Raw genomic sequence first — 13927 nt, 5'->3', positions numbered from 1 at the left:
ACCAAAATAATTGAAAATGGTATGATTATATTGTTATTGTGTTTGTGTTATTTGGGCAAAATATGAAGAATTTTACAGAATTTTACATTTTTTAAATTTTTTGGTGCAGAATTCCCTCAAGAGTACCAGGATTCTGTGTGGTGCAATCTGGGTGTGGGCAACTCTGTGGGGGATCTGTGTGTGACGGGGAATCTGGATGCAGGGGGAATGGGACTCTGCAGGGGAGTCCAGGTGAAGGTGATTAAGGCTCCATGGGGGAGTGGAGCTTGGTGGGGTGGGGGTTCAGGGTGCAGCTGGTTGAAGCTCAGTGGGATGGCGGTCTGGCTGTGGGGGGCTCTCGATACAGGGGTGAGGCTCAGCAGGGTGTGGGTTTGGGGGGCTCCTGATGCAAGGGGTGAGGCTTGGGGGAGGAGGGGTTGGGTGCGGGGGGGCTCAGTGGGGTTTTCTGGGTGTGGGGGAGCTCCTGATGCAGGGGGTGAGGCTTGGTGCTGTGAAGGTTCGGGGAGTTTGGTGGATTCTTGGTGCGGGAGGCTCCTGATGGCGGGGAGGCTCAGTGGGTGGCAGTGCCGGGTGCACAGGTGGGGGGAAGGGTCACTGTACAGGCAGTTGCTTCCCCCCGTCTGCCCAACCCTCGTGCATCGAGAACCCCCTGCACCCAGAACTCCCACCCCCACCCCCGGCCAAGTCCCTCCCCCCTCGGTGCAGAGCTTCCTGCAGTCAAGGCAAGTTTCTGGAGGTTGATCTGACCCAGCCCTGGCTGCTCTGTGCAGGGGAGGAGAAGGGGGAACTCCGTCTCCATTCTCCTCCTCCTCCTTGCACTGTCCCTGGGTGGCCCGGGCACCCCCAGACTCACCTCTCCCCAGTGATTTACCTCTCCCGGGATGCCCGAACAGATGTGTCTACCTCAGGGGTGGCCAAGCTGTGGCTCTGGAGCCACATGCAGCTCTTCAGAGGTTAATATGCAGCTCCTTGTATACGTGCCAACTTTCCAGTGTGCTGGCGGGTGCTCAATGCTCAACCCCTGGCTCTGCCTTAGGCCCCGGCCCCACTCCACTCCTTCCCCCAAGGCCCCCACCCCTTCCCCTGAGTCTGCTGCACCCTTGCCCCTCCCCGAGCCTCCTGCACACCACAAAAAGCTGATCACGGCAGGCGCGTGGTGCAGGGATGGAGGGTTAGGTGCTGATTGGCGATGCTGCTGGCGGGTGGGAGACACTGGGGGCAGTGGGGAGCGGACAGGGGGCTGATGATGTGTTACTATGGCTCTTTGGCAATGCACATTGGTAAATTCTGACTCCTCCTCAGGCTCAGGTTGGCCACCCCGGTCTAGCTGCTGGGGAGGAGTGAGTGAGCACTGGTGCAACTTCTTTGCTTCCCCGCAGAAACCATTTTCTGCAAGAAAGCAAAGAAAATCTGCAGGGAGGTGGAGGGAGGGAGGCATTTTTCTGCTGCACCACAGTGGTGCAGAATTTCCCCTGGAATAGTGTTATTCATAGCGGTATGTGACTCTTCTCTATAGTTTGGAGTGATGGTGAACTTCAGCCCTGACCTGTCAGTACAGATAGTATTATACAGTAACGGATCAATCTCCTGACATTCTGTAGCTTGAGGGTGATTTTTGAGGTGTCTGACCACAGTTTCCTGCTGAATTGAGAACCTCAAGTTCATTTCAGTTTAATATTATTTCAGATTGCTGTCCAGGATGACTTTACTGATGCAGCTTTGTCCTGTGAATAGAAAGGGCAGGGGAACCTGGAACAAGTTTTGGTTCTTGTTCTATGTGTAAAAGCCATACAGTTTAACAAAACTCAACCTGTAAAAAGCGACAGAGTCCTGTGGCACCTTATAGACTAACAGACGTATTGGAGCATGAGCTTTTGTGGGTGAATACCCACTTCGTCAGACGCATGTAGTCTAAACTAAAACTAAACCTGACTCGTCATGACATGATGCCAGGGGAGGAGACAGATGCCAGAAAAAGCCACTGGTTTAACTAGCTCTGTTGCCAATAAAGGAAAGTCATGAGATTCTACAGGTTATTTTGTTATCATATTGAAGGCCTAATTCTGCAGTGTGCTGAATGCCTCCAAAGGGGTGTTAAATGCCTCTATTCAGTTGAGGCAAAGGATCCAGCACAATGTCACATTGGTGGGCATATTGGAATATTAGAAATAAAATGACATGATTATGAATGGGAAAGCTATTTTAGATCAGAGTTAGAGGTTTCTACAATGGGTTTGTTACAATTTCTCTCTCCCTCTCATTCTACTTCGTAATCAGCTAGACTCATGGGAATTAAGGAAGTCTTGGCTTTCCACGTGGAGGGATATGAAACATGGCACATATAAAACTTATTAAAAAATTAGGAAAACATTTCTTAATCTAAATGGTTATTTTTCAAAGGAAGTCTCCTTAAAGTGGAAATAGCCTGGATACAGCTTGGCATGCTTGACTGATCAGCTGCTAAAGTCTCTAGTGATTGGTGCTCTATGAAAACCTGGCTAGTTATTTTTATTTTTCCTTCAGGAAACAAGCAGGGTGATTTTATGGCATTTAACTCAGATACATCCAGTTCTTAAGATGCATGTTCTTCTCTGTTTATTATATTATATAATGATACATGATCGCTTATGGCTGAGCCCTGTTGTAATTTGACTATTTATTAGAAAAGCGAACACATTGACAAGCAGCTTGCAATAGAGGCTTCTCTGAAGTCAACCCTGTGAGGCTCAATGTGATGTTTGCATGAGCTCTCATTTCATATGTATTTGCTCTTGTGCTGTTTTGCAGTAATGGAAAAAGTGCTGGACTAAATTCTGCTCTGCACAGGACCTGCACAACTTGCAGTTAGCCAAGGGTCAGTGCTGGGGCCGGTTTTATTCAATATCTTCATTAACAATCTGGAGGATGGTGTGGACTGCACCCTTAGCAAGTTTGCAGATGACACTAAACTGGGAGGAGTGGTTGATACGCTGGAGGGTAGGGCTAGGATACAGAGGGACCTAGACAAATTAGAGGATTGGGCCAAAAGAAATATGATGAGGTTCAACAAGGACAAGTGCAGAGTCCTGCACTTAGGACGGAAGAATCCCATGCACTGTTACAGACTAGGGACTGAATGGCTGGGCAGCAGTTCTGCAGAAAAGGACCTAGGGGTTACGGTGGACGAAAAGCTGAATATGAGTCAACAGTGTGCCCTTGTTGCCAAGAAGGCTAATGGCATTTTGGGTTGTATAAGTAGGGGCATTTCCAGCAGATCAAGGGATGTGATCATTCCCCTCTACTCAGCACTGGTGAGGCCTCATTTGGAGTACTGTGTCCAGTTTTGGGCCCCACACTACAAGAAGGATGTGGATAAATTGGAGAGAGTCCAGCGGAGGGCAACAAAAATGATTAGGGGGCTGGAGCACATGACTTATGAGGAGAGGCTGAGGGAACTGGGATTGTTTAGTCTGCAGAAGAGAAGAATGAGGGGGGATTTGATAGCTGCTTTCAACTACCTGAAAGGGGGTTCCAAAGAGGATGGATCTAGACTGTTCTCAGTGGTAGAAGATGACAGAACAAGGAATAATGGTCTCAAGTTGCAGAGGGGGAGGTTTAGGTTGGACATTAGGAAAAACTTTTTCACTAGTAGGGTGGTGAAGAACTGGAATGGGTTACCTTAGAGGTTTTTAAGGTCAGGCTTGACAAAGCCCTGGCTGGGATAATTTAGTTGGGTTTGGTCCTGCTTTGAGCAGGGGGTTGGACTAGATGACCTCCTGAGGTCCCTTCCAACCCTGAGATTCTATGATTCTATGTTAAATAGGCTTTTACCCATGTAAATGCTAATTTGAGTGCCTAAATATAGGACTTGTGTGTAATGTTTAATAATAATTTTCATTAGCAGATCTCCAAGTGCTTTGCAAAGGAGGTCAGTATTGTTATCCCTGTTTTCCAAATGGAAAAGCCGAGGCACAGAGAGGTGATGCGGCCACCCTGCAATCTAGTGGCAGAGCCAGGAATTGGATTCAGGTCTCCTGAATCCTAGTCCAGTGCTCTAGCCATTAGACCACAATGCCTTGCTCAGTTTAGGCACCCACATCCAAAACTGGGACTGTATGGACTAAATTCAGTGCTGGTATATGTGAAGTCCTGTTTAACTTCAGAGAGTTACATTTGTGCAGAACTGGGTTCGAAAGGGCCTGATTCACTATGGAATTACTCCAGTTCTATATTGCCATAACTCTCTGGAGTTACATAGGCATGAAACTGGAGTAACAAAATAGTGAATCAGATCCTAAAGGTGGCCTTAAAGAGATGGCTAACTCTGGTTTTTATTTTGTCTCCTCTCTGTTTCCCATCCAGTATTGTTCCACTCTTACAGATAGTGACATCTGCTGATAGAGCTAAGAGGACAAACTGATACCTGGCTTCCCTGCTGCTAGTGTCACCCACTCCCGGCCATTAATCCAGCTGTGTGCCTGAGTGCTCAGCTAGGCGGATTACTTTGTCTGCATATTTTTGGCTTTCCTCAGTCTGGGTCAATTTACTTGCTAGGTGCGATGAGCCAGAAACTGATTGGTGTAGTGTGCTGCAGCAGAAGCCAGCTGAACTTTAATACAAGGCAAAGCATCAATTTGAGAGGTTACTGTGTTTACAGTTCCTCATGCTGGATAAATCATAAGGACCCTAGGCCAAAATAAGCAGCCAGAGGTGTTTTTTTCCCCTCCCTTTGTGGCAAGGTGATTATATTTAAGAGAAGTGCAGGACTTTCCATCTTTCCAGTGAAACCATATGAGAACCTGCTTAGTGCTCCGTAGTGACAGCAAATGCTGAAGTGGAAGAATATTTTCATTCATCTGCACTAATCTTCTTTTACTCCAAGATTTAGAGAGAGAGAGAGAGAGAGAGAGAGAGAGAGAGAGAAAAATGAGCGGATGGAATCAGAAAAATCTTAAAAGGTTGGTTTAAGCTTTAGCTTTGCCAGCTCTTTCTCCAGCCAATGAAGGAAGTGCCAGACTTTTGCGTTTGTGGTGGGTGTACTGGGATTTTAATCACTTGAACAGTGACACTGGCAGATTTTATTACAAAATAAATAAATATAAAAAACCTATAAGTAACAGACTTCAAGCACAGTTGTGGTAAAAACTGCAGCAACTTATATCTGAACATAATTGATTGTCTTTATAAACAGACCTATAGGTACGTGTATGAATGGAAAAAGCATCAATTAATGATTTTATGTTCCGGACAAAAAGCATAAAAGGTGTCTTGAGTTTTCCTGCTGTTTATGTAATTTATAGTTTGTTATGCCCTCAAATTAGTAATTGCTTACGTTAGCGTGAGCTGCACAGCTCTCCTTGCCACGTAGGCAGAGTATACTGAAGGATTAAAATATTTGAGTTATACTTTTTCTTTTCACTTTCCTTCAGCCTATGCACATTTTCAAGGACATTTCCCACTAGTAAAAGATATAATTTCTCACCATTCCCGTCCTGCACTGAATCAGACCTTAAATAACATACTGTCTACTTCGTTAATATTCTCTTTCCTATTTGTGGTGCTATTCTTGCTGATATAGCCAGTGCTTCATTTATAAAGGGGGTTTATAATTGACTCATGAAAATTTTGTTTCAGGGCTGAAACTTTTCATTTAGAAACTCTTTTTTTTAAACAACAGTGTTTAGAAAGTAACCGTTAATAAATGTACTGAAAGCAAAAGAGAGATTTTGCTGGCAGCATATAACAACTAGGGAAGAAAAAAACTTGAGAATGGACAAACTTTGTGGAGTTGCCCAAAAGTTGCTCCTTTACCCAAGGACAGTTCAATTAAAAACATTATCACACTTTTCTACTTGAAGGGAAGCTTGTGCTAGGGAAGCTTGTGCTAGCAATAGATGAACAAGGACACGCACAAATTCTCTCCCCCTTCTCCCCAAAAAATGGTTGGCACAATTCAATAGCTCCTACATAGTATGTATTTTGCATTTTATTTGTATTAGAATGTTTTCTCTCTCCATCTTATCTTCTTTTATTCATTCTTTCTTCTCTGCTTCTTCTACATTCCATTTCTCATCTTGTGTCCCAATGTATTTTTCTTTCCTCCTCCTACTTTCTCCAAAGTACAATGCAAACAATACTCCTGGAGTGGGGTTTTAAGGTCCCCTCGGGTATTTGATTTTAATATTGGACAAAATGATGTCCCCCATCCCTAATAATTATAAAATGAATAATCCCTGGAGTTTAATGCAACAGAATAATCAGTGTACAGTGATATGTTAATTTGGTTCTGTGTTCATACTGAGTTAGTAAAGCAGTAAATCATCAGCGTACGGATAAGCCATAATATAGGTGTGCAAAAAATGTGATACTATAGTATGCCGTTTGCACTGACATTTTTATTTTGCAATTGGCTTTCACTCAAGATGATAGGCAGATGGCCAGATTTTCCCTTTCATTTTTTCCATTTCCATTAAGTTGCCTAACTTACTAGCGGAAAATGACATGAAGGTGAGCTTTGGCTTCTACAGCTATTCCAAATTGTGGGTGTAGATCTCGAGCACATGGCCTGCAGTGTCTGCTGCGATATATGATAGAGTCATAGATTCCAAGGCCAGAAGGGACCATTGTGTCATCTATTCTGAGACCTGCTTTATAACATAGAACTTCCCCATAAAAATTCTTAGATAATGATGATAATTCATGATAATTCATTCACTTCTGTGTTTTTAAAAAAACATTATCTTCTCAAAAAACAAAACAAGCCCCCAAACCTAAAGGTTAGACTGTATTATGCCCTTCAATGGCTAACTCCTTAGGAAGGGGAGGCAAACTCAATGAGATCTCAGATCTGATCGCTGGTCAATCTGACAAGGAGGTGGGGTTTGGCTCTGAGAGTTGTTATGGAGAGCCCTACTCCAGACCCTACAGATGGACTGTGTTCCCCTGGTGGCCAGAGCCCTCTGCACACAGGCCCTGTACCTTCATGCTGGCTCTGGCCCCTGGTGGTTCTTCACCTTCCTGACAGTGCAGCCCTAACGGAGCCTCACTAGCAGGATCCCCTTGGCTAACAATTGCCATCACCGAGGGGGCTCTCAGGAAAAGATAATGCCACCCTGTATTATCTTACCAGGGAGTTTCCACAGCACGCGAGGAGGGACACAGTGTGCATCCAGTCACTTGCTGTGGGCACAGTTTCCCCCACAGCCCATTCAGCCCTCCCTTCCTTTGTCTGCCAGCCCTACAGAGAGCCCTATGGAACTCTTAGCAGGGGGGAGATGTTGCTATGAAGACGGCTAAAACCCTCCCTTCTGTAGGCGGATCTCTGGGCCACAGTTTGTCACAGCAATAGTAGGAATAATTACATTTGGGAATATTTTAATTCTGGAAATAAACAGCGAGTGAAATGTGTTGTTTACTTTTATTTCCCACTTACAGCGGGTGAAATAATTTTCTTTTAAGAGGGGGAGAAAAAAGTCAGATGGGGGCAAAAAAAATCTTGCTTCTAAACTGTTGTGCAGTGCCAGTAATTACCATGTTCTTATTGATTAAATCTCCGTTTTCAAAATTCAGTTGCTTTCCTTAAAAGCTTTGTCAACCTTTGTTCTGATCTCTTTCTGTTTTAATCTGAATCTTTGTACATTTGGGACAGAATGTCTGAAAGCTTATGTTTTTGCTGGAATAAATAAAAAGGACTAGACCAAGCTGAAGAATCCTTGGAAATATCTTGGAGATCTAACAGCAACTTAATAGTTTCACCCAGATCTCTTTTTCCACCTGTTATAGTCAATCCTTTTTTCAGTGCAATCATTTTGATTAGTTTTTAAAGTCATAATAAATTAAAACCTGTTTATTGTTTTAATGATAATTTATTCAAGATGGCAGCATCCTCCTACCCAACTTTTGTTTAAGTTCACTTTGGGTAGATATGCCCTCAGTTTCACTGCTTTTCACTGGGACTTAGGATATGTCTACACTACAATGGGTACAGCAGCACAGCTGAGGTATTGCTGTTGATTTAGATAATCCATTTCTCTGAGATGCAGTAGCTAGGCTGACAGCATTCTTCTGTCTACCTATTTTTATCTACATTGGGGATTAGGTCATCATAACTAAATTGCACAGGGCACAACATTTTTCACAGTCCTAAGCAATGTAGCTAGGTTGATCTGTGTTTAGATGTAGACCAGGCCTTAGGCTCCTGAGTAACTTAGGATCTTAAATGGGACAAACCTTTGAAAATGTTACCTGCTATTGTACTTTCCATCTGTAAAGCACCTCACAAGCACCATACTTAGGCTATGTCTACACTACAGCTGGGATCAACACTCTGAGATCGATCCACCAGCGGTCGATTTAGCGGGTCTAGTGAAGACCCACCAAATCGACTGCAGATCGCTCTCCAGTTGACCCCTGTACTCTACCCCAGACGAGAATAGTAAGGTAAGTCGATGGGAGAAACTCTCCTGTCGACCCCCGTGGTGTAGACCCTGCGGTAACTCAACCTAAGGTACATCAACTCTAGCTACGTTATTCACGTAGCTGGAGTTGCGTAATGTAAGTTGACTTACCACAGTAGTGTAGACATAGCTTTAGTCTTTGCAACACCCTTGTGAAGTAGGGAAACATTGTAACAAATCCACCGCTAATTTACAATCTTCTTCTGTGTCATTATGAGGCATGTGATGGTAACTTAAAACTTCATTAAGCCAAAGGGCACCGAACTCAGAGCCCCCTCATAATCACAGTATAGTCTATTCTTATATGCATAATATAAATTAATTTGGTGGAGGGAGGAGATAATAAAAGCAGTGCTCAGTATTGCATTTCCGTTCTCCATGCTTTTAAGAATTAGCTGAATTCTGGTTTATTTTTACCACAGATGGAGCGGAGTAGAATTCTGCGTATAAACAACAATCATTACAGGCTACTTTATAGTCATGAAATCCTGGGACGCTTTCTCACGGCGGTTCTCAACATGTAGCACATCAGCTTTCTGAGAGCTTTGTGACATCAGCAAAGTAGTGTGCTGCATTCAGCTATTAAATGGAGCTGACCTCAAACTGAAGCAGTAAAAATACATTTCCTACCCCACCCCCACTTGCCCATGATCATAACAGAATAAATGATGAGCTGGAGTATGGGCTATGGAATTTATCTTGCTTGAGAGAAGTGAATTGTATGACCCACTTGTGGTGGTAATGCTTCTCAGCTGAAAAATAAATTTCATATCTCCTAGAGAGATGTCCTGTCTGCTGTATATTTACATGGTTTGCAGAAGTATGGAAATTACTTTTTTGCTATTGTTACTTTTAACAATTATTTTAGTAGGAAGCTAGTCTTTGTGGTGAGATCCACTGGAGTTGAAATTTGCAGAGCTACCAACACTGCAAGATAGAGAAAGGAAGAAGCAGCTAACGATTAAGCATTATAGCAGATGAAGCTTGAGATTAATAATAATAATTGGAGATATACCTATCTCCTAGAACTGGAAGGGACCTCAAAAGGTCATCAAGTCCAGCCCCCTGCCTTCACTAGCAGGACCAAGTACTGATTTTTGCCCCAGATCCCTAAGTGGCCTCCTCAAGGATTGAACTTACAACCCTGGGTTTAGCAGGCCAGTGCTCAAACCACTGAGCTATCCCTCCCCCTAATAGATATTTTCTATAATAAGATGAGAAAATATAGTTAGCTAACAATTGGCCTTGATTATGGTTGGAAGACCATAATGTTAATTACTAATTTGTTTCCAAAATACAGCAGCAGCTCTCTTTGTTTTAGTTTGGATTGTCTGTGGTTGACAGGTTTGTTTGTTTTGATCCCTGAAATAGTTACCAAGCCTGTTTCTTTCCTACTAAGTATTGCCTCTGGCTGCAGTGACTTAGAGGGAGGACAACCAGCCTGTTCCTAATGTCTTCTGCGGCAACCACAATACATTGTTTACTTTAATGTGAGGTATTGTAAGGTGAGTGAGTGTTTCTTGAGCCAAACCCAATAGAAAACCACCACTGTATATGATGCTAACGTCTCTGTCTCCTTTCTTGGAGACACGTTGTCTTTACAATCCATGCAGATTGGCTAGGAACTGTAGCCCTGATTCTGCAGGTGTCTTTGTGCTTAGCTTCACGTATATGAGTAGTCCCACTGGATACTATTCCAACATGTAAAGTTAAGCACCTATGAAAGTATTTGCAGGATTGGCTTGTAACTCATGTACGTTTCCTCTTAAATAAGGGATTATACCTCCTTTCAGAACTCAAATGCCATCAGACAGTGAATACCATCTGGGTCCTGGTGACATATTACTGTTAATTCCAAAACCACCTCTGTTGACACCTCAATCTGGGACAGATTTATCACCTGAAAAGAATGGCTTGGGTCTGGGGAACTTTCCCGTATTCTCTGCTGTGAAAACCAATGCAAAGAATTCACTTAGTTTCTCTGCATTGATCTGGTCTTCCTTGAGCGCTCCTTGAGCACCTCGATCATCTAGTGCCACCACTGACTTCTTTGGCAGGTTTCCTGCTTCTGATGTACTTGAAAAAAATTGCTGTTAGTTTTTCTGTCCTTAGCTAGTTGCTCTTCAAATTCTTTCTTGGACTGCCTTATTATACTTTTACTTTTATGCTCTTCTCTATTTCCTCACTAGGATTTCACTTCCAATTTTTAAAAGATACCTTTTTGCCTCTCACAGCCTGTTTTACTCTGCTCTTTAGTCATAGTGACATTTTTGGTCCTCTTGTTGTTTTTTTTTAAATTGAAATATGGGGGCATTGGAGTAAAGAGGTTTGATTGCTTTGGACTAAAGTAACTTATGTACTCAGACTTCTGATCTGAAAAAGCAGTAACTTTTAAAGAATTTCAATCATATTTCTAAAGGTGTCTCCACTATAGTAATAGTAAAATTGTGCTGTAACGGTACAGGTCTGTCTCATCTTACACTGGGGTTACGTTCCACAGTCAGCGTGTAAAGTGAAAATCGCATATAGTCAAAATTACATTGAGTGTAATGGCGGGTGTAAATACAGAAACAGTATTTAAACTGTTATTTTTCTCTCTTTTTTTGTTTTTTTTTCTTGTTTTTGCCGACCGCGTAAAGCTGAAATTGCGGATGTTAAATGTGCCTAAGATGCGACAGACCTGTATATGGTTCTTAAAGGGACACTGTTGATTTCAATCTAATCCATTTCAAAAGTGTGTGGGTGAGATAGAGTAAAATTTGCTTATGTAGACAGGGCTTTTAAGGAAATCAGTTTAAATGTTAAAATCAGTTTCAAAGAGTGAAATCTTTATTAATTTATTTTGAAATGCAGTGAAAGATGGAGTAATGGTGAGAATTGGCTATAAATTGCTCAAACTATTTTTAGTTCAACATCACCATTTTAGTACTTTGTCAGAGCTCTGTGAGAGTCTTTAGAATAATCATCATTTTGTTTTTACAGGGCCTGCTTGTCATTGCTTTCTAGGTATCTTAGGGCTTGTCTACACTGGCAAGTTTCTGCGCAGTAAAGCAGCTTTTTGCGCTCGAACTGGAGACATGTACACACTGCCAGGCCACATTGTGTGCAGAAACTCCTCAATTGCAGCGCTGCAAAAAAACCACCTTGACGAGTCATAAGGCTATTTGCACAGAGGCTCCAGCGCTCTATTGCTTTCTGCGCTGTAATTGGCCTCCGGAGCGGTCCCATAATGCCTCAAGTGACAGCTCTGCTCATTGTTTTGAACTCAGCTGCCCGGGAGGCATGCGCCCCTCCCCTTTCAAAGCAGTTTCTGACAGCCCTTATGTGGTGTGCTGATCTACCCTGGGACACAAAACAAACCATTAATGTGGAATGCTCGTGCTGTTGAACACAGAGGGGTGTGTGTGTGTGTGTGAGAGAGAGAGAGAGAGAGAGAGAGAGAGCGCACGAGCACCCAGGGTGGAAGGCCGGTGCTGATGTCGGGGTTTCCCCCTGCCTCAGGACTGGTTGCTTCTTGCTGCTGACTGAACTTACAAGACAGTGTGCTGACACACTCCCTGTCCCCCAAAACAAACTGTCTCTCTCCCCCACTTCAGTTGAAAAGCAGCTGGCAATGTAGTAGGATGCCCATGGAACAATGGGACTGGGAAACCTGCATCACGTAATGCTGTGCCTGCCCCATGAGGCATTGCAAATCCTTCCCAAAGCACCCTGTAGCCAGCTGCACAGTGGGATAGCTACCACACCACACTGCTCTTTTTGCCATTGCAAGAGCAGCTAATGTGGATGTGCTCCAGCATTACAAGGAGCACTGTGTGGACACACAACAGTGGTTTAAGTCCAGCGTTTTAATAAACGTGGTATAACTTGTGGCATAGAAACTTGCCAGTGTAGACATACCCTTAGTTACATCAACTTTGTGTAAGCTCCAGCTGTCCTGATGTTTTCTGGATCTTGGCTGTCATGGAGGAACAGTGTTTGTGTTGCAGGGAGCAACAGCTCTGTCCATGTATATAGCTGTAATTTATAATAGGTAGGAACTAGAAGACTGCATTCATTCCCATGCTTAATTCTCTAGCAAGAGTTGTCAGGAGACATAGAACAAACCATTGTTTCCTGCCTGCTTTGTGCATGTATTTATTTAGAGTTCCATGTTGCCAGATATTGATAGGGTTATTGTTACAGTGAAAAGTGAACATGACTATAAGAGCATGTAGCACATTCCAATATTGTAATTCTATTGGTAACCAAATGGAGATGAAGTTGTTAGATTATTTATTATAAATATGTATGAATAATATCAGGTGGTGCTGTCAACATAGTGCACAGGAAATTGGGCTCACAAAAACTGTAAAGAAGAATGTGAGTTTGCTGAAAATACCTCATCTCACAGTGTCAATTTAGTGACTTCCAGAATGACTCCTATTCTCAGTGCAACTAGAATACACAAGTACAAAGCGCTTTCACAAAGCTAATGTGCAGGCCCACTCAGTGTACTATAATACCATCTATTATTCTCTAGAGGCCTTTGTGGACATGATGACAGGGCTATACACAATGCAGGCACTAATGTTTATTTTAAACAGAGCTGAGAGAGTTTCCTTCCTGCTCAGACAAAAGTGTGCACTAAGTTGTATTGAGACTGGAAGTACAGGAGGTGAAATACATGGGGCAATCTCTGAGTTTAACAGAAACAGCTGACTTGGAGCAACATGGAGTGTGTTAACTCTTAGAGCTAAAGGAGGCTCACTGGAAAAATCTTCCATCCCACTGTTATAATTCACCTTAATGAGCAGTGAACAAAAGGTTGTAAAGGACGTTTGTGACTGATTGCTGACAAAGTCACGGTGTACTGCAGCTGGCTAGGCTCCTGCTGGCAAAAGACATAATATATTATTGCTACAGGTCACCTAATGGTAAATGAACACTTACTGCCTCTGCGGCAACTGGATTGATTGTTGTATCCACCTCCGAACAGGCCCTGCTTTGTTTTACAAGTAAATGCATTTGTCCCTGCTGTGTTAGTGTCAGCAGATCAGTTCAAATGCAGTGAGTTCAAAATGAAGATGATGGTGATGTGTGTAGGAGGTAGTCTTAGCCTTTGCACAATTAGCTATATACACACATTTTCTTCCAAATGTGATTGCTTGTTCCAAACTCTTGCTAACAGAAATTCTCTTGTCCAACGCAACCATTACAAAACTGATCCAAATCTGCTTATGCTAACCAAATTTGTTTTGAAGTTCCTTTCAGAAACTTAAAGTGTATGTTCATCTGTGCCTAGGATATCTTTCCTGCATTTAAAGTCATTCTAGGTTAATAGATTTTGTTAAGCAAATGTGTTCTAAGAGACAGCCTGTGGTCGACAAAAAGGCAGCTGATAGAAAATACTATTTAGCCTTTCTAATACAGATAGACAATGTACAGATGTTAGAGGAGTCCACTAAGAACCAGATTCTGAATTTGTGGAGCCTGAGGGACAGCTCCTTGGC

The sequence above is a fragment of the Mauremys mutica genome, chromosome 11, assembly GCF_020497125.1.
Source record: "Mauremys mutica isolate MM-2020 ecotype Southern chromosome 11, ASM2049712v1, whole genome shotgun sequence".
Classification (NCBI taxonomy): Eukaryota; Metazoa; Chordata; order Testudines; family Geoemydidae; genus Mauremys; species Mauremys mutica.
The sequence above is the reverse complement of the archived record's forward strand: the minus strand, read 5'-3'. Positions refer to the sequence as shown.